Raw genomic sequence first — 20,807 nt, forward strand, 5'->3', positions numbered from 1 at the left:
ACTATGACCTTAAAATCAAACACAGAGGGCCTTAATATTTACATCCATTAAGACCCCTTTACACTTCCAAGGTGATGTAGGAGGCTTTAGCATAAATGAAAATCCAGCCCTGAACATAGCCAGAGACTGCCCTGTTTAACATTGTGTTAGTTACCACTGCAATTCCCCAGGGTCATGTTCTAAAATGGATGTAAAAGTGGCAAAGAGTCCTGTGGCACCTTACAGACTAACAGACGTATTGGAGCATAAGCTTTCGTGGGTGAATGCTCACTTTGTCAGATGCATGTAGTGGAAATTTCCAGAGGCAGGTATAAATATGCAAGCAAGAACCAGGTTAGGGATAATGAGGTTAGTTCAATCAGGGAGGATGAGGCCCTCTTCTAGCAAGTTGAGGTGTGAACACCAAGGGAGGAGAAACTGCTTTTATAGTTGGCTAGCCAGTCACAGTCTTTGCTTAATCCCGAGCTGATGGTGTCAAATTTGCAAATGAACTGAAGCTCAGCAGTTTCTCTTTGAAGTCTGGTCTTGAAGTTTTTTTGCTCCAGGAAGACTACCTTTAAATCTGCTATTGTGTGTCCAGGGAGGTTGAAGAGTTCCCCTACAGGTTTTTGTATATTGTGTGACAAAGCTCTGTCCTTGCCTCCATGGGTCCTGTGTTTCCTGGCGGATTTCTCTAGGCTCAGCAGCTCACTGTGACCCTCCACGTAACCCTTCTTTCTCTAGAGACAAGGGTCACAGTCTACTGAGCCATTTTCATCATAAGCCAGCAAGGGAGGTGAAGAGAAGTTATCCTTCCTTGCACAGTCTCTGATGTCTCCCAGTCTCAGTGATTAATCAGGGGGCAAAGGTGCGGGGGAGGAGCCCAGGCCCACCCTCTACTCCATGCTCCAGCCCAGGGACCCTAATAGTATCAGCTATGGTAGCTGACCTTTTAGAAACATGACATGTACAATTCCCTGGGCTACTTCCCCCACAGCAGCCCTCACTTCCTCAAGCTCCACTTCACCCTTACCTCAGGGCCTCCATCCTTGTGCCTGATGTGGTGTGTACTACTCAGCCTCTCCAACAGTGCAACTTCCTTCCACAACTCCTGACATGGACACCCACCTGATGGGCTGGGAGGCTTTTAACTAGTTTCAGCCAGCCCCTGATTGGCTTCAGGTGTCCCAATCAACCTAGCATTCTCCCTGCCTTCTGGAAAGTTCTTAATTGGCCCCAGGTGTCTTAATTGACCTGGAGCAGCTTCCATTTCACTTAACCTGGTACCAGGGATTTGTTTAGCCTGGAGCTAATATAGCTATCTGGCCTTGCCCCGTCACAATTGCCATTCCTAATATTGGATTTGTGTCCATTTATCCTTTTATGTAGGGACTGTCCAGTTTGGCCGAAGTACATAGCAGAGGGGCATTGCTGACACATAATGGCAAATATTACATTGGTGGACGTACAGGTGAATGAACCGGTGATGGTGTGGCTGATCTGGTTAGGTCCTGTGACGGTGTCGCTGGTGTAGATATGTGGGCAGAGTTGGCATCGAGGTTTGTTGCATGGATTGGTTCCTGAGTTAGAGTTACTATGGTGCGGTGTGTAGTTGCTGGTGAGACTATGCTTCAGGTTGGCGGGTTGTCTGTGGGTGGAGGACTGGCCTGCCTCCCAAGGCCTGTGAAAGTGAGGGATCATAGTCCAGGATAGGTTGTAGATCACTGATGATGCGTTGGAGAGGTTTTCGCTGAGGACTGTATGTGATGGCCAGTTGGAGTTCTGTTGAAGAGAAGGGAGTTACCTCAACCAGTGTTGAAAGGGCCGTGTTGACAGGGCCAATCGATCAGGGCCTGTCAACACTGGCTCTCCACTTGTGAGGTAACTCCCTTCTCTTCATGTGTCAGTATATAATGCCTGCATCTGTAATTTTCACTCCATGCATTTGAAGAAGTGGTTTTTTACCCACGAAAGCTTATGTTGAAATAAATCTGTTAGTCTTTAAGGTGCCACCAGACTCCTTGTTGTTTTTGTGGATACAGACTAACACGGCTACCTCCTGATACTGGTTACCACTCAAGAAAGAGATCTTGGAGTCATTCTGGATAGTTCTCTGAAAACATCCACTTAATGTGCAACAGCATTCAAAAAAGCGAACAGAATGCTGGGAATCATTAAGAAAGGGATAGATAATAAGACAGAAAAATATCATATTGCCTCTATATAAATAAACCCATTGTATGCCTGCGCCTTGAACACTGCGTGCAGATGTGGTTGCCCCATCTCAAAAAAAGATATATTGGAATTGAAAAAGGTTCAGAAAAAGGTGACAAAAATGATTAGGGGTATGGAACAGCTTCCATATGAGGAGAGATTAATAAGATTGGGATTTTTCAGCTTGGAAAAGAGGTGTCTAAGGGGGAATATGACAGAGATCTATAAAATCATGACTGGTGTGGAAAAAGTAAATAAGGAAGTGTTATTTACTTCTCATAACACAAGACCTATGGGTTACCAAATGAAATTAATAGGCAGCAGGTTTAAAACTAACAAAAGGAAGTATTTTTTTCATACAACACACAGTCATCCTCTGGAACTCCTTACCAGAGGATGTTGTGAAGGCCAAGACTATGACAGGGCTCAAAAAATAACTAGATAAATTCATGGAGGATAGGTCCATCAATGGCTAATAGCCAGGATGGGCAGGGATGGTGTCCCTAGCCTCTGTTTGCCAGAAGCTGGGAATGGGCGACAGGGGGTGGATCACTTGATGATTACTTGTTCTCTTCATTCCCTCTGGGGCACCTGGCATTGGCCACTGTCGGAAGACAGGATACTGGGCTAGATGGACCATTGGTCTGACCCAGTACGGCCGTTCTTATGTTCTTATGCACAGTAAGTTATCAGTTTCCAGAAGGAGTCATAAGGTTATGTGCATGACATTTATTTAAGGTTATTATAGGAGGAGTCAGACAAATCATGGGTTTCTAACTCTTCCTCATCTTTGTCGGGAAGGAATAGCCAAGCCTATTACAGAGCCCTGTGAAGAGGGCCCCACATGGTATGGACAGTGTGATGTTACAAAGTAACAAATAGTATGGGACTGTAATGTTATGTGCCATTGTAATAAGTCCAATCGCAATTAGAATAAAATACTGCTCTCAGACGTCCATGCATGTCACTCCCAGGGGGAAATCACCTGTGTGCATCCAAAAGGAGGATTTGTTGTGAATATTTTGACATTGTCAAAGGCTCTCTGAAATAATAATCAAAGTCCCTCACCAAAGGCTCTTAAGCAAAGTACAGTACTACACTTACAATTCAGTTGATCACTGCTCTAGTTAGGTATGGAACAAGTTTACAGGTGGGCCAAAACCATAACTATCTAGCTGAACCATGCTGCTCACCTTCCCTCTGATCTTTGAGGGCTTGGATAAAGTGAGACCTGAATCCAAACCAGCTTTGGGTTTGGTTTTGCAAAGGTAAAACCCTATCCTACAAAACCATTCTTGCTTTTACCCATTTCTACAACTGAGCCAATAAATACTACTACTTATATGGCACCATAGATATGTACAGTCCTGAACATAGGACAGCTGTGCTCAAATAAGAACCTGGGTCCCTGCCTACATGAGTTAAAAAATCTCCTCTACCCCACACCAAGCCTGTGTTGCCAGACTTGACATAGGGGGATTCTTTGCGACTGGGGAGAAACAGTTCTCTTCCCCAGATTCCAGAGTACTGTAGTAGCAGAACCATTCCATGGTTGTTCCTGCAGAGCCTACCAAACTCCAGTGCTTCTGCTCCATCAAGGGACAATGGTGGGTGGGTGAATCCAGATAGAGGAGGAGTCACCAACACGGTTTTGTGAGTAAACGCTTTTTAGAGTTCAGGCTCCCTGAATCCTCTTTCCCTTCTGCCCACTGCAGCGTTCAGTTCCACATTGGTTCCTGTGGAACAGGGGGAAAGATTTGCCGTTCAGGACATGTTCTGTACCATACCATCTTAAGCAATATGATGCCATATAGAAGCAGGTGCTCACTGTAGCAGAAATTGATGTTAAATTTATTTCCAGCGCTATCCGTCAACAAGCTATTTAAGGCTTGTCTCTATATTTTTATCCTTCCTGCCAGTCTGAGTTTCTGGATGATTATTGCAAATTAATGATAAAGATAATAGCAAAATAGGCTTCCTTCCAGTGGCTGGAAACATGTTGCTCCAACAGTTTACTGCAGCCAGAAATTAAGGATTGCAAGAATCAAATCATGCTCTTTATGTATTAGACAAGAGACAAAGGAACAGACGTTCCTGCTACCATTTCAATCAAAGGAATGACTCTGATCATTTCATTAAGGCCTATTTAAAGGGGTAAGTAAACAGATGTAAGTAAAGTAACCAGGGCAGATGAATTTACGTTGGTTCTTGTGTGTAATGCCACTGGGGTTACAGATTTTACGTGATGTGGTTTATGCTAGTTTTAGGTTTAAAAGTAGTAGCCCCAATCCTGCAATCTTTGTGCCAAGCTCAGTGTTGCAAGGTGCTGAGCACTTGTTAATTTTCATGTGTTGGCCCAAGTATTGTCACGCTGTCCATTCTCTTGCAAAAGCTAAACCTCATTAGTTTAGATATTTCCTTAACAAAACTGTTTCATGCCTAAGTAATAGTTGGGCATCACTGCATGCAGTGACTACAGACAAAAGCTTTTTTAAGTCCCTATCCTCCAAGCAGTTGCATTTACATACACCACCACTCCCCAATCTCATGTCTTCACAGAACCACACTGAAGTCAATGGACTCTTCACTAGCACAGCTAGTTACAGAATCAGGGTTTTAGTTTGTTGGTCTAAATCCTGTCATCACTGTTCCTAGGAAGGAAGATTTAGAAGTAGTGGGGTTTATTTAACACATTCCTAGAGTAGTGAAGGTATACTAAGTTGCATAGCAAGCTAAATAGGCATTGCAATGCATTTAGTTTATGATAATACAATCCACTGAAAACATATGAAGGGGGGAAAAAAGAGAGAGAGAGAGACACACACACAGAGGAATATAATCGATTCCTATCAATACATTACCGATCTGTTTTTCAAAAGCGTTGAGTCCTCATAGTTCCCATTTATTTCAGTTGGGGCTGGAGGCAGTAAGCACTTCTGAGAATGAGTTCCTAGAACTTCTAAATAGGTTTTGCAATGTAATTGCATTTAAAATGTTATTCTCAATATTTGTTTTACTCTATTTGTATTGTGGTAGCGCCTAAGAGCCCCACGCAAGGATCACAGCCTGTTGTGCTAGGCACTGTATAAACAAACCAAGAAAACAATACCTGCCCCTAAAATCTTACAATCCCAGTCTGCCATGTCTGGACTAGCCACTATATACCATAATGATGAGCAGCACAGTATATATAGACAGCTAGGCAAGCTCTTCAGATGTTTTCACCTCTTGCAAGTATAACAAAAAGTTTTATTTGTGTTTTAACAAGAAATGTTATTTTACTTTCAACTCTATGGTGAAATCTCCTGGATATGCCACATTCAAGTACAGGATAACAAACACAAAAATACAGCTTATATGTGTAAGCTGTGTTCAAAGTTTGTGCTTGCTGATCTGCTTGTGCTTTTAAGATATTAAGTTTTTAAAAAAGCAAGCTGATTAATGTTTTTCTTTTGGTTTATTTTTATGAGTCACTCCACTAAGTATTTGCATTAGCAGGTCTCCTGCTGCCACTAGATCGCTCAACCATGTTTGTTTAGTCGCTGTGCCGCTTGTAAAGTGCAACAATGTTGAATTTTTCGGGGTCTCCTTTTGGGTTCTACTAAATGTTTAAGTCTAAGTTTTAAACAGTTGATTAAACACCCAATCCTGCAACCCTTCTGTGAGTAGCCCAACTGAAGTGGGACTACTCACTTGGATAAGCATTGCAGGACCAGACTGATGTTTTTATTGTAATTTTCTTTGTATTTTCTCCTGCTGGAGCTGTATTAAAATGGAGGGCAAAAAACAACATAGCTGAAATGTCACTATCATTAAGTGCAATGCTTTTGTTTTCTCTTACGCTTCAAAATACAAAGCTATTTACTATGAACTACTTCTCAAACAAAAGACAACCAGGGATTACCATTTTTAAGCCACTCTGGAAAGAAGAATTATATTTCCATCTTAACATTAGAAGTTCTTTAACATTTTAGAGATGCTTCATGTTAGAAGCCAGTATCTTGACTGGGACTGGCATTACCTTACTTCTACAAAATAAAATGTAATCAAAGGTCTTGTTGCCTAGTTATATCAGAGTGGAACTACAGTCAAGGTTGTGGCTATGTTGACTAGCACCAACAGTAGAAGCTAAGTCTAAGGGAGATTGAAGAGTTCCTAGATTTCTCTGTTTCCCTTTCTGCGGCTGCCCATCCATACTCTGTTCAACCTTCTGAATCTCTTTTCCTTATCAGATTACTCTCTCAGCAAAGCTTTACTTCCCCTCTCCAAGATTGCAGGTATAAGGAGAGAAAAGGAGACTCTTAATTAAGTACAACAGGGGTAAAAGCCTTTTCCACTAAATTAAAATGGAATAAAAGTCTCAGTGCTTACCTGTTGACGAGGAAGCCTGTATCAGACCAGAGATCTTCTGCAGCTGAGACTTTGGGTCCCAAGGGAAGCATTTGTAATGGCAGCTCTTCAGAAAAGCACTACTTCTGCCACATCAGATGTTAATGGTATTTTTCCTTCTCTGCAGTTGATGCAACGGCTGATGGGAGAAAAGGGAGTGTTTAAGGACTATAAAAGGTTTTAGGAGACTTAAAAAGTGTTAGTATGTCTGAGAGCAGCCTTCTCTTGAATATTCAGTTAGGATCTAGGCAAGTTTGTCTTAAACTGCAGTACTACTGTGAAAAGTGACCCATTGTATCTTTTTCCTGATCACATCTGTTCCCTGTGTGAATTCAGAGTTGCATCTGCTGACTTCTGTAACAAAAACACTTTTTTATTACTTCTTATTCCTGCAGCACCAAAACAAGTCAGGAAGAGTGAGCTACATCCCTGTTTGTCTATCATTGACAGAACTATGTCATGTGTGATAATTTCAAGGCTAACCAGTTCACATATGTGAAGATCAGCTGGTCAAGTGAAAGTTAAGGCATAACTTGCAGAAACTTTATCACTGTGATGATGTGCAAGGTAATAAGAACCTCACTTAATGATTGGATCTCTGGTTGAATTTGTAGGCTTAAGGGAAAAACACATCTTTTCAATTTGAAATGTGCTTAGATTATAAGTGAAGCTATTGGAAGATATTAAAACACAAGATTTCACAAAGCTAGCATGGAACTTCTCCTGATATAAATACTATACGGTTATACATACATATTAGCTGTTTCTCTTTATGTTACCTAGTAAATCAATATATTAATTAACAGGATCAGTTCCTGCTGGAGATTTTTCTTAACAGGATAACCCCAAAAATCTCTCACTAACGTGCACTGAAATTAAAACCTGTTTTTAAAGACCAGGGACCACATTGTACCATTGATTTTAAAACTGAAACCTCACTTGAAGAGAATAGCAAATATGGTCCCAAATCACTCAACATTTCCACCTCACTATTTAGTTTTAAATACACATACACAGATACTGCTAAATAATTTTCTGGTACAGCTAGGCAGGTTCTACTGAATGTAGAATCAGAGAAGCTACCACTACTAGGAACAGAGTTCTACCTCCCCTTTGTGCAGTTGTTCTTATTAAATCTAGTGAATAAAGCACTCAAGTTCTCAATACTCTCCTACTTAGGATGAATCAGCACAGTTTCCATATCTTTGAAAAGAAACTCTTGGAGTAATATTTAGTGCTTCTCTTTCTTCATGTATGCTTCTTCTTCATGTATGCTCATTTTCTTTCAGAAGTCTCCTAGGTTAAGGTTTAAGGATGTCTCTGTTCTAGACAGAATAAGTTTGTGGTCTAGACTACAAGGTATTTGTCATACAGCTAAACCAGTGTGTTTTTTTTTTAAACAAGGAAAAGCTGCATGAATACTATTTGACTTCTGCATGTGCCAACGTTCTACAGAGCTCACAATTCTCTGGAGTGTTCACTATTCAGGTGATTGATGCTGTTCATAAACTGAGATCTTTCCAGTATCAAATTCCTCTCTTCTGAGGTTACTTGCAGACATTAGACTATTTAAGTATTCTTTATAATATTGGGAACAGACAAAGGCTGGCCACATTGTTTCATTTTCAGCAAGTGTTGGAGAAAGGGCTCTTAAAGTGATTTACTAAAGAAGTCAGGATCATTATCTCCATTTTAAAGATGAGAAAACTGAGGCAGGGAGAGGTGAAGTGACTTGCATAAGATCACAGAGCAGGCCAGTGACAGAACTGGGAACAGAACACAAGCCTCCTGAGTCCCACACTAGCACTCTGTCCACAAAACCACACTGCCTCCCTAATTAAATATATTTGGTAACAAACAATGTTTTTTGAAATATTTCAAAACCAAAAGTTGGTGATAAACAACAGATCAAAATTTTTTGCTGGGAGTAACTGTAACAACCTCTAGGATAGGTCACCAACTGGGTTTGAACATAGAACCTTTATCTCTGTAGCACATACTTCTACCACTTCAGCTAAAAGAATAGCTCCTTTAACAGGCAGAAATCATAGGCTCTTATTCTCTGTGTAGACCAGCCACCAGAGAGGGACATAATACACACTATGCAAACATGGTACATGGAATTGGGAGAAGTTTTTGCAATGATCCTTGAAATGAAGAGCAAAAACATTTGAACAAAAGTCTCACTGAGACTTGCTCCTTGATCACAGAAGGAGAAAAGTAGGTGTTTCCCATGGCTATAGCACAATAAGCCCCAAGATAAACTCTCTTTCTCCATATTTACTACCAAAGGGTAGAATTTGGCCCTTTTGCCAAATGCAGGTATCCAGCCCTCCTCCTAGTGAGCAATATGTTCCCATGACTGATACAGATTATAAATTGCTGCTAGAAGAGCGGGATACATTTTAGTGCAAAACAACAGGGCAACACCAAACCACAATACCTGTGACTTATCATAGACACACTGCTTGGGCCATCTCAGCCAAAGTCTGAAATGAGGGTGCGGGAACTGGAAAGGAGTCAGGGTAACTGTAATATGGGATACTAGAATACTATTGAGCTTTCTCCAGAAAACTCATAAATTAATTTTGCCCTGCAGTAACTTCTGCTCTGCAATTTATACACTTCAGTGGTTTTAAATGCACCCAAGTAACAACAAGCATTATTTGTCATGCACAGAGTGTACATGCATATTCTCTGCCAAATAGCAGGTGTAACTCACTAACTAATTGTGCTGTGTTCCCTTGTGGCTAGATCCCTGAGGCTAAGCATCTGTTACTACTAACAGCAAATAGAGCTACTTCTTTCAGTCACGTGGTTAAGGGCTGTGCCTTGTAGTTCCAAGGTTTAATGTCTGCTGATGACTCAAGGTGGGAGTTGCATGCAGTCACATATGCTACACATCTTACCTATACATGATAGCTGGGCAGTTTTAGCTAACATTGTTTTCTGTACTTACTCCTCCCATTGCGGATTTTCCAGTTCCCATATGATTATCTAGAGTTACTAACACTTACCTTTGGAGCTACGTAATCTGAAAGGCAGGAGATATAGCAGTCTGGATAAGCATGCTTTAGGAGTATAGCAGACCCCAGCAGGTCCTCCATGGAATGTCTCAATTCACAACAAGCCTGGCTTACGCTGCAGTCACTTTTCTGAGATGTACACACTGGACTCTGATGATGGAGCATATCCCCCTAAGGGCTAGCTGCTGCCTCAATTATATGTCTACAACTCCCATCATCATAAATGAGAATTTAATCTACTAAACAAGAGGAGACCATACCTTTAGTAAGGTCATGCCCTCAAAATGATTACCACTAATGTGCTCTTACAATAAAGCCTGTTTCTAAACTCATTTGGAAGACCAGCTATTGACAGTTAAACAGTGGATTATGATTGTTAGTTGATGGCTCACATATGACTTACTATAATCACTAATGTATTATTCTGCCAGTATATACTATAACTATTTTTTCTGCTATTCTTTTCTTTCTGGTAGGCTGTAATCATTTCCCTCCCCTCCAATTCCATCCACAACATTATATTTCTGGGGTGTATTTGTCATAACTATTTGAAAAAGATGCCTGTTAGAAAGTGTCTAAATATATGATTGTCTTGAGTCTGAATGTACAGTTCCCTGGTTATTTTATCCTTCTCTCATATTAAACCTTTGGCACGAAGGCTTTTGTCTATAATTCACTGAAGCTATAGCCCTGGATGTCAAGAACATTATTTCTATTAGCAGTTTTAAAGCCACTGTAGAGTTCTAAATTTTTAATCTGGTGAATTGACACTTTTTATCACTCAGGCTGTACTTACCACATTTTAACAGCACTTGGAGTCCTCTTCACACAAGAAGTGCTCTATAAATAAAAATTGATTTCTGGTTAACCAACCACACCCAGACATATTTTTCTAACCTTTGCAGTAGAAATCCCAGACTCAAGTCTAAAAATAGAAAAGAACAATCTATAAATAGACATAATGTAAAAAGCTTTTAAAATACCCTGTAAACACTACTGCTTTGAAATAAAATACTGTATTATTTACTAGATGCTCTGAGGGGATGTGAAATCTCATAGCAGGAAAAATAATCCTATAAATTAGAGATGTTGCATGGAAATTCTGGTGGTGCCAGAATTTTGCACCCATTTTGCACCAAAACTTTTGGTGATGCCACTGACTTATTGTCAGACCTCCCAACATTTCATGTGGCTGAGGTTGGGCCCTGTGACCCTGTGTGCCAAGTCACAATGCCACTCAATAGAGGAACCCTCTCTAACATTGGGCACGAGGCACACTGCCCCACCTTGGGCAGCCCTCAACTTCTCCGGGGACAGAGAGATTTGGGGGTCAGAGTGGGACAGGTCTGCAAAATCCCATCTGTATTTCTGCATCAGCTTTACCTGGAAATTCTAAGGAGGACCATGCCCTCGTCTCCCCCTGCTGCCCCAGAGATGGGTGAGGTCACGGCCATCTTTTGCACCAGTTTTGCACCGAAATTGAGGTGACACCGAAGCCACACTCTGCGCCTCGCCCCGCACGAGGAAGAAGTTCAGTGATTGCTCTGGGCCATTTGCTGGGGGCCGGGGGAACCCACAGGCCAGGCCTTGTCCTGACGCAGCAGGAGGAGGGAAGCGGCAGAGGGCGGGAGGTGCAGCCCCCTCCTGGCCCAGGGAAGGGTTGGCAGCTCACAGAGCTCCGGGAGGGGCGGCTGCGCACCCCGGGCGGGCCCGCGCTCGCTTGGTTTCCAGGCGGGGTCCCGCTTGCCCAGCGCCGCTCATTGCTCCCCGGGCGACCGGCCCCTGGTTCCCGTTGTTATGGGGATAATCACGCGGCTGAGTAGCCCTTCCCAAGGCCTCGGCACATTTCCTGCGCCCGCCCGCGAGGGGGGTGGAGGGACGCCCCAGAGGCTGCGGCGCTCCCCGGGGCAGGGGGACTGAGCCATGGCCGCAGCCGGCGCGGCTCCCCCAGGTAACCAGGGCGCCGGCTGCCCCGCCGAACACAGGCGGGCGGGTGCAGAGTGAGGCGTCCTCGCTTTAACTACAAAGGGGAAGAGAGAAATACTGGGGGGGAGCTGGGATTTGAGTCCCCTGCGGGGTTCCTCGCTGGTCTGACTGGGTGCTGTGTTCAGTCCGTCGAGCTCCAACGCCTAGTGGATCGACCTAGGAGCCGCTCCCTTGGGCGAGGGGTTTCTGGCTCTGCTCAGAGCGCCTCAGGCTTTTCAGCGGCCGAAATTCACCGCACACACAAAAACAGAAAGAAAAAAGTCTCCTCCCCACAGGTGGTTGTTTAGTTTCATCAGGTTTGGGGACTTTCTCCTTTCATGTAGTTGGATGCTGGCCTTCAAATTAGTACATCAATTGAGCTGCAAAATATGGAGGGTGAGAAAGAGCGAGAGCTGGACACCAGAGGGATTTAGGTGTCTAGCCTCCATTTTAAACATCTACATCCAAAATTTAGATCTTCAAAACCCATGCTGTGGTGCCGCCTAATCTTATAGGTGCCTTAATTCCCTAGTCGCCTAAATTTATGCCAATAAAGGCCCCCAGTGCATGTATTTCTCTTGGTGGGCACGCACACAGCTGCCTCCATCCTGCTACTGAATGCCCAGCTCACAGGTAAGCCCTAGTAAGAATCATAAACTAGAATCTAGCCTAGTGGTTAGAGAGGTTGGGGGGAGGCCTGTGTTCAAGTCGCTGTTCCAATGCATAGTTAATTATTTTGTAAAGAGTAGAACAGCTTCAACAGGAAAGATTAAGAGTGTTGTACATCAGCGTACCCTGTAGGCTGGTGGGTCAGTTATTCACCTGGGACATAGGAGCTCCTTGTTCAAGTCCCTACTCCATATGAGACAGAGGATGGATTTGAACTAGGGCCTCCCCTAGTCTTCCTGAGTGCTCTAACCCCTGGTCTATTGAGAAAAAAGGACAGTATCTCATTTCTCTTCTGAGAAGGGACTCACCTGGCTTAGGCTCCTAAGGGTATGTCTACACTACGAAATCAGGTCGAATTTATAGAAGTTGAATTTATAGAAGTCAGTTTTTTAGAAATCGGTTTTATATATTCGAGTGTGTGTGTCCCCACAGAAAATGCTCTAAGTGCATTAAGTGCATTAACTCGGCAGAGTGCTTCCACAGTACCGAGGCAAGCGTCGACTTCCGCAGTGTTGCACTGTGGGTGGCTATCCCACAGTTCCCGCAGTCTCCGCTGCCCATTGGAATTCTGGGTTGAGATCCCAATGCCTGATGGGGCTAAAACATTGTCGCGGGTGGTTCTGGGTACGTATCGTCAGGCACCCGTTCCCTCCCTCCCTCCGTGAAAGCAAGGGCAGACAATCATTTTGCGCCTTTTTTCCTGAGTTACCTGTGCAGACGCCATACCACGGCAAGCATGGAGCCCGCTCAGGTAACCGTCACCCTATGTCTCCTGGGTGCTGGCAGACGTGGTACTGCATTGCTACACAGTAGCAGCAACCCATTGGCTTGTGGCAGTGGATGGTACAGTATGACTGGTAGCCGTCCTCGTCATGTCCGAGGTGCTCCTGGCCACATCGGCCAGGAGCGCCTGGGCAGACATGGGCGCAGGGACTAAATTTGGAGTGACTCGACCAGGTCATTCTCTTTAGTCCTGCAGTCAGTCCTATTGAACCGTCTTATGGTGAGCAGGCAGGCGATACGGATTGCTAGCAGTCCTATTGCATCATCTTCTGCCGGGCAGCCATGAGATGTGGATGGCATGCAGTCCTTCTGCACCGTCTGCTGCCAGCCAAAGATGTAAAAGATAGATGGAGTGGATCAAAACAAGAAATAGACCAGATTTGTTTTGTACTCATTTGCTTTCTTCCCCCCCCCCCCCCCCCCCCCCCCCCGTCCCCCGTCTAGGGGACTCATTCCTCTAGGTCACACTGCAGTCACTCACAGAGAAGGTACAGCAAGGTAAATCTAGCCATGTATCAATCAGAGGCCAGACTAACGTCCTTGTTCCAATAAGAACAATAACTTAGGTGCACCATTTCTTATTGGAACCCTCCGTGAAGTCCTGCCTGAAATACTCCTTGATGTAAAGCCACCCCCTTTGTTGATTTTAGCTCCCTGAAGCCAACCCTGTAAGCCATGTCATCAGTCGCCCCTCCCTCCATCAGAGCAACGGCAGACAATCGTTCCGCGCCTTTTTTCTGTGCGGACGCCATACCAAGGCAAGCATGGAGGCCGCACAGCTCACTTTGGCAATTAGGAGCACATTAAACACCACACGCATTATCCAGCAGTATATGCAGCACCAGAACCTGGCAAAGTGATACCGGACGAGGAGGCGACATCAGCGCGGTCACGTGAGTGATCAGGACATGGACACAGATTTCTCTGAAAGCATGGGCCCTGCCAATGCATGCATCATGGTGCTAATGGGGCAGATTCATGCTGTGGAACGCCGATTCTGGGCTCGGGAAACAAGCACAGACTGGTGGGACCGCATAGTGTTGCAGGTCTGGGACGATTCCCAGTGGCTGCGAAACTTTCACATGCGTAGGGGCACTTTCATGGAACTTTGTGACTTGCTTTCCCCTGCCCTGAAGCGCATGAATACCAAGATGAGAGCAGCCCTCACAGTTGAGAAGCAAGTGGCGATAGCCTTGTAGAAGCTTGCAACGCCAGACAGCTACCGGTCAGCCAGGAATCAATTTGGAGTGGGCAAATCTACTGTTGGAGCTGCTGTGATGCAAGTAGCCCACGCAATCAAAGATCTGCTGATATCAAGGGTAGTGACCCTGGGAAATGTGCAGGTCATAGTGGATGGCTTTGCTGCAATGGGATTCCCTAACTGTGGTGGGGCCATAGACAGAACCCATATCCCTATCTTGGCACCGGAGCACCAAGCTGCCGAGTACATAAACCGCAAGGGGTACTTTTCAATAGTGCTGCAAGCACTGGTGGATCGCAAGGGACATTTCACCAACATCAACGTGGGATGGCCGGGAAAGGTACATGACGTTCGCATCTTCAGGAACTCTGGTCTGTTTCAAAAGCTGCAGGAAGGGACTTTATTCCCAGACCAGAAAATAACTGTTGGGGACGTTGAAATGCCTATATGTATCCTTGGGGACCCAGCCTACCCCTTAATGCCATGGCTCATGAAGCCGTACACAGGCAGCCTGGACAGTAGTCAGGAGCTGTTCAACTACAGGCTGAGCAAGTGCAGAATGGTGGTAGAATGTGCATTTGGACATTTAAAGGCGCGCTGGCGCACTTTACTGACTCGCTTAGACCTCAGCAAAACCAATATTCCCACTGTTATTACTGCTTGCTGTGTGCTCCACAATATCTGTGAGAGTAAGGGGGAGACGTTTATGGCAGGGTGGGAGGTTGAGGCAAATTGCCTGGCTGCTGATTACACGCAGCCAGACACCAGGGCGGTTAGAAGAGCACAGGAGGGCGCGGTACACATCAGAGAAGCTTTGAAAACTAGTTTCATGACTGGCCAGGCTACGGTGTGAAAGTTCTGTTTGTTTCTCCTTGATGAACCCCCCCGCCCCTTGGTTCACTCTACTTCCCTGCAAGCTAACCATTCTCCCCTCCTCCCTTTAATCATTGCTTGCAGAGGCAATAAAGTCATTGTTGCTTCACATTCATGCATTCTTTATTCATTCATCACACAAATAGGGGGATGACTACCAAGGTAGCCCAGGAGGGGTGGTGGAGGAGGGAAGGAAAATGCCACACAGCACTTTAAAAGTTTACAACTTTAAAATGTATTGAATGCCAGCCTTCTTTTTTTTGGGCAATCCTCTGTGGCGGAGTGGCTGGCTGGCCGGTGGCCCCCCCACCGCGTTCTTGGGCGTCTGGGTGTGGAGGCTATGGAACTTGGGGAGGAGGGCGGTTGGTTACACAGGGGCTGTAGGGGCAGTCTGTGCTCCAGCTGCCTTTGCTGCAGCTCAACCATACACTGGAGCATACTGGTTTGGTCCTCCAGCAGCCTCAGCATTGAATCCTGCCTCCTCTCATCATGCTGCCGCCACATTTGAGCTTCAGCCCTGTCTTCAGCCCGCCACTTACTCTCTTCAGCCCGCCACCTCTCCTCCCGATCATTTTGTGCTTTCCTGCACTCTGACATTATTTACCTCCATGCATTCGTCTGTGCTCTGTCAGTGTGGGAGGACAGCATGAGCTCAGAGAACATTTCATCACAAGTGCGTTTTTTTTTTCTTTCTAATCTTCACTAGCCTCTGGGAAGGAGAAGATCCTGTGATCATTGAAACACATGCAGCTGGTGGAGAAAAAAAAAGGGACGGGTATTTAAAAAGACACATTTTATAAAACAGTGGCTACAGTCTTTCAGGGTAAACCTTGCTGTTAACATTACATACATAGCACATGTGCTTTTGTTACAAGGTCGCATTTTGCCTCCCCCTACCGCGTGGCTACCCCCTCAACCCTCCCCTCTCCCCGTGGCTAACAGCGGGGAACATTTCTTTTCAGCCACAGGTAAACAGCCCAGCAGGAACGGGCTCCTCTGAGTGTCCCCTGAAGAAAAGCACCCTATTTCAACCAGGTGACCATGAATGATATCTCACTCTCCTGAGGATAACACAGAGAGATAAAGAACGGATGTTGTTTGAACGCCAGCAAACATACACTGCAATGCTTTGTTGTACAATGATTCCCGAGTACGTGTTACTGGCCTGGAGTGGTGAAGTGTCCTACCATGGAGGACGCAATAAGGCTGCCCTCCCCAGAAACCTTTTGCAAAGGCTTTGGGAGTACATCCAGGAGAGCCGCGAATGCTAGGGCAAAGTAATCCTTTCACATGCTTGCTTTTAAACCATGTATAGTATTTTAAAAGGTACACTCACCGGAGGTCCCTTCTCCACCTGCCAGGTCCAGGAAGCAGCCTTAGGTGGGTTCGGGGGGTACTGGCTCCAGGTCCAGGGTGAGAAACAGTTCCTGGCTGTCGGGAAAACTAGTTTCTCCGCTTGCTTGCTGTGAGCTATCTACAACCTCCTCATCATCATCTTCTTCGTCCCCAAAACCTGTTTCCGTGTTGCCTCCATCTCCATTGAAGGAGTCAAACAATACGGCTGGGGTAGTGGTGGCTGAACCCCGTAAAATGGCATGCAGCTCATCATAGAAGCGGCATGTTTTGGGCTCTGACCCGGAGCGGCCATTTGCCTCTCTGGTTTTCTGGTAGGCTTGCCTCAGCTCCTTAAGTTTCACGCGGCACTGCTTCGGGTCCCTGTTATGGCCTCTGTCCTTCATGCCCTGGGAGATTTTGACAAATGTTTTGGCATTTCGAAAACTGGAACGGAGTTCTGATAGCACGTTTTCCTCTCCCCATACAGCGATCAGATCCCGTACCTCCCATTCAGTTCATGCTGGAGCTCTTTTGCGATTCTGGGACTCCATCATGGTCACCTGTGCTGATGAGCTCTGCATGGTCACCTGCAGCTTGCCACGCTGGCCAAACAGGAAATGAGATTAAAAAGTTTGCGGTTCTTTTTCTGTCTACCTGGCCAGTGCATCTGAGTTGAGAGTGCTGTCCAGAGCGGTCACAGTGGAGCACTCTGGGATAGCTCCCGGAGGCCAATACCGTCGAATTGTGTCCACAGTACCCCAAATTCGACCCAGCAAGGCCGATTTAAGCGCTAATCCACTTGTCAGGGGTGGAGTAAGGAAATCGATTTTAAGAGCCCTTTAAGTCGAAATAAAGGGCTTCATCGTGTGGACGGGTGCAGGTTTACATCAATTTAACGCTGCTAAATTCGACCTAAAGTCCTAGTGTAGACCAGGGCTAAGTCCAGGAGAGGGTTCATGGCTGTGAATCCTCTGTAGAGGGAGGCACCTCCTGTTGGGCACCTAACTCTTTGCAGAGTGGGTCTTAGGCCATATCCATCTCCTTGGCGTTTCCTTTTGGCTGGCTCAGGCAGATATCTACTCAGGTGTAGTGCTTTTGGGCATTCCATTCTTAGATGCCTACCTCTCCCCATGTGTTGTATAGGGAGCCAGGGTGCCTAACTCAGTTCTGTTGATTTCACAACGCAGCAGGACACCTAAAAGTTAGGCATTGCAGCTTTGAGTCTAAGTCCCCTCTGTGGATCTAGAGCAGAAAGATTTCACTTGAAAAGGGATTCTTACTATAATATAGATGGGCCTACAAACATGGTAGGACCCAAATAGAATTGAATGAGCCCAAATCAAAGTCAAACATGTTTGGAACCGTATCTGAGATTCCAAGCTTATCTCTACAAAGGAAAAAATTAAAGCTCCAGATCTGAACACTCCTGAACTCTGGAGATGTTCAAATCCAGGCCTAAGCATTAAGACTAAACATGGCTACTCTGTCTTGGATGAACTGAAGAGGACAAAGCAGAAAGTTCCTTATACCTGTGCAAACAGCAACAATAGTTCATCTCTTTGTGCTGGGGATAAGGGCGAGGGGGAGGAGATAGGGTAGTTGGCCAATGATGCTGGCAGTGGTTTCAGAAGGGATAAATTGAAGGTGGAGCCATGCCTCATCCCACTCTCAAATCAAAAACCATTCAGTTGCCAACAGACAATAAATGTTAGGTTTTGCAACTAAAACCCAAGGTATTTTGAAGAAAAAATGTCAGTGCAAAATTTTTCACAGGAAAAAAGAAATCAGGACCTTGTAGGATTGGGCCCATAATTGGAAGCTCCAAACATTTTGCTTTCAGGGCTAAATACTGCCAAGATTATTCTGTATCTAATATTAAAACAGCAATTAGCATCCCAGAAATTAATTTCCACTGCATGTAATTTTGAGTAGCTTGTGATGGCACCTCAAGACCTCTAGAGCTATGAAAGAAAAACAGGTTGCAAATCCAAAATTTAATTGGTAGAAAGTTAAAAAAGAAGAAGATAAAATCTAACAAATTGTGACCATTTTGTAGTTTAGCATAAACCTTCCATTGTTTGCAGTTGATTTCCAGGATTGCAAATTAATGGCCCAGAACGTCAGCTGGTGTAAAGCAGCATGGCTCCAGTGAAGTCAGTGGAACCACACAGATTTACACTGAAGAGATGGCTCTACAGACACAGTTCTGCAAACCCTTTTTGTGCAGGACTCCTATCAACTGTAATGGGAGATTTGTGCAATGAGAGGGAAATCCTGTCCCCACTGAAGCAAATAGCAAAACTCTTATCAGTGTGGCCAGGATTTTACCTTGATTTGCAATAGCGATGATTGAAAAACAAATAACTAAGAGTGAAATCCTGGCTCTACTGAAGTCAATAGAAGTTTTGCCATTTACTTCATTGTGCCAGGATTTCACTCTTAAGAGTTTTGGAAGAGATATAAACCCTCATACTCCAAGGCATAAACCAATTATAATTAAAGAGAGATAAGGAAGACACTATACCTATGAACAAATTATTCCATAACTGCAACTTCTTCTGAAGTAACTGGGCATTATTGCAGACAAGAGTCTGGATTAGGTGGACTGTTGGTCTGTTCTTGTACAATCCTGGTAAAACACAGTCAGTCTCTTCATGCAGCAGATTTAAATTGCTGTAATTATACCAGATTTTTATGTAGTTTTTCTCAGTTGCCAAGAAGTAAAAGCCAACAAAAAGAAGAGGCCAACACTCTCAGGAAAATAAGTTTTGTTAACTATGTCAATACAGTAGAACTTAACTAATTATCACTTTGCTAAACTTCCTATTTGATAATTCTTACAAATAATGTGGTGGTCTCACCCCAATTCTCAGGTCATTTTTAATAGCAGAGCGATGTCTCGTATTACTAGGATGACTTTTTAAACAAAAATATGGTAGTCTTTTTTACTAATATACTATGAGAAATCTTTAATAATTACTGTAAAACTAAACTGCACGTCTGTCAAAATAAATGAAGTGATACCACAGCTTGGATTATTTAACCGTATTTATTCACTTAAGGCCAGATTTTCAAAGGTATTTAGGTGCCTAAAGAGGCATAGGTGCCTCATGGAATTTTACGAAGAGTCTGATTCTGTGAGTTGCTGAGTATATCCCTTGAGTTGCTGAGTCCCCTCAACTCCTGTTTAGTTAATTTCAGTTGGAGTTTACACTGATAATTCACAATGGGGCTGCTAGTCATTAGTGCCAGTCATTCTTTTAACACATTATAGTTATTATTATTTATTTGTGTTACTGCAGCTCCTAGGAGCCCCAGTCAAACCAGAACCCTATTGTACAGGGCGCTTTGCAAACACAGAACAAACAGACAGTCCTTGCCCCAAAGATCTTATAGTGTGTAAGAGCCATTCACGACTGTTTGGTCCCATCCTGCCATGCTGCACATGGAATGAATTTTAATTGAAATCATCAGAACTTCTGTGCTAAATGACTAGAGGATGAGGCTCTATATCAGAGGTTCTCAAACTGTGGTACACAAGTTCCATTCAGGTGGCCCGCAGATAGTTCCCTCTAAAGTGCGCGCCTAGGCGGCCGCACACAAGAGAATGAAGGGCCAACTCACCTAATTAGTGGAGCCACACAAGCGTGGCTCCACTAATTAGGTGCCTGACCCAGGAGAAGATGCACATGTAAGGTGAGGTGGTGACCTTGAGGGGAATAGGAGATAGGTGGGAGGGGGCAGTGGGGTGAGAAGAGGGGGTGGAGGGAATTTGGGACATGCAGGGCTACGGGGGGGCCAAAGAGGCGACTTTCCCCAGCTCCAGAGCTGCAGCTGCCGGGGACACATGGCCCTCCTTCCCAGCCCCAGCTCAGGGGCTGCCACGGCTGGGGGGAGAGGGAGAGACACCCCTCCTTCCCAGCTTCAACTTGCAGGCTGCCACGGCGGGGGAGAGGGGGCACATCCATCGCATTAGAAAGGTAAGACTACTGATAATAAAATATGAGTTGTGTGCTTTTGTTTGTAGAACAAAAAAGTTTATTATTAAGGTTTTTTTTATATAGCACATTTATCCAAAGCGCTTTACAAGAGTTAGCTAACGGTACAAACAACATGTGGAAAGATCATTAAGTGGTCCGCTGAGACCCTCAGCAATTTTCAAGCAGACTGAGAACCACAGCTCTATATCATGATTTCCCCCACAGTATCTGTTTAGACAAGTCCAATTGGATAAAACAGAGATTGTAAATGATATTTATTCTGCTTCAGTTTCACCCCCATCTCTTGACCACATAACTTTAGATTAACTATAAATTGTTTTTAATTTTTTTCCTAGTAATTTAGATATCAGCAACTCTCCTTAAAACTTCCCA

The 20,807-nt window shown here is 44.5% G+C and overlaps 1 protein-coding gene and 1 pseudogene across 1 annotated transcript in view; one reads left to right on the forward strand and one right to left on the reverse strand.

Annotated features, from left to right (window-relative positions):
• Positions 1 to 11,087, reverse strand: part of KCNK2 (potassium two pore domain channel subfamily K member 2) — a 212,007-nt gene extending 200,920 nt beyond the window's left edge. Inside the window, exons 1-3 of the mRNA XM_048843166.2 lie at positions 10,992 to 11,087; positions 10,405 to 10,448; positions 6,565 to 6,721 (exon numbers count right to left, since the gene is read on the reverse strand). The gene's annotated coding sequence lies outside the window, so the exon portion shown is untranslated. The remainder of the gene's footprint in view (positions 1 to 6,564; positions 6,722 to 10,404; positions 10,449 to 10,991) is intronic.
• A 385-nt stretch (positions 11,088 to 11,472) lies between these two features.
• LOC125633748 (spermatogenesis-associated protein 7 homolog) overlaps positions 11,473 to 20,807 on the forward strand; it is an 87,971-nt pseudogene continuing 78,636 nt past the window's right edge.

Source organism: Caretta caretta, chromosome 3 (genome assembly GCF_965140235.1).
Source record: "Caretta caretta isolate rCarCar2 chromosome 3, rCarCar1.hap1, whole genome shotgun sequence".
Lineage (NCBI taxonomy): Eukaryota > Metazoa > Chordata > Testudines > Cheloniidae > Caretta > Caretta caretta.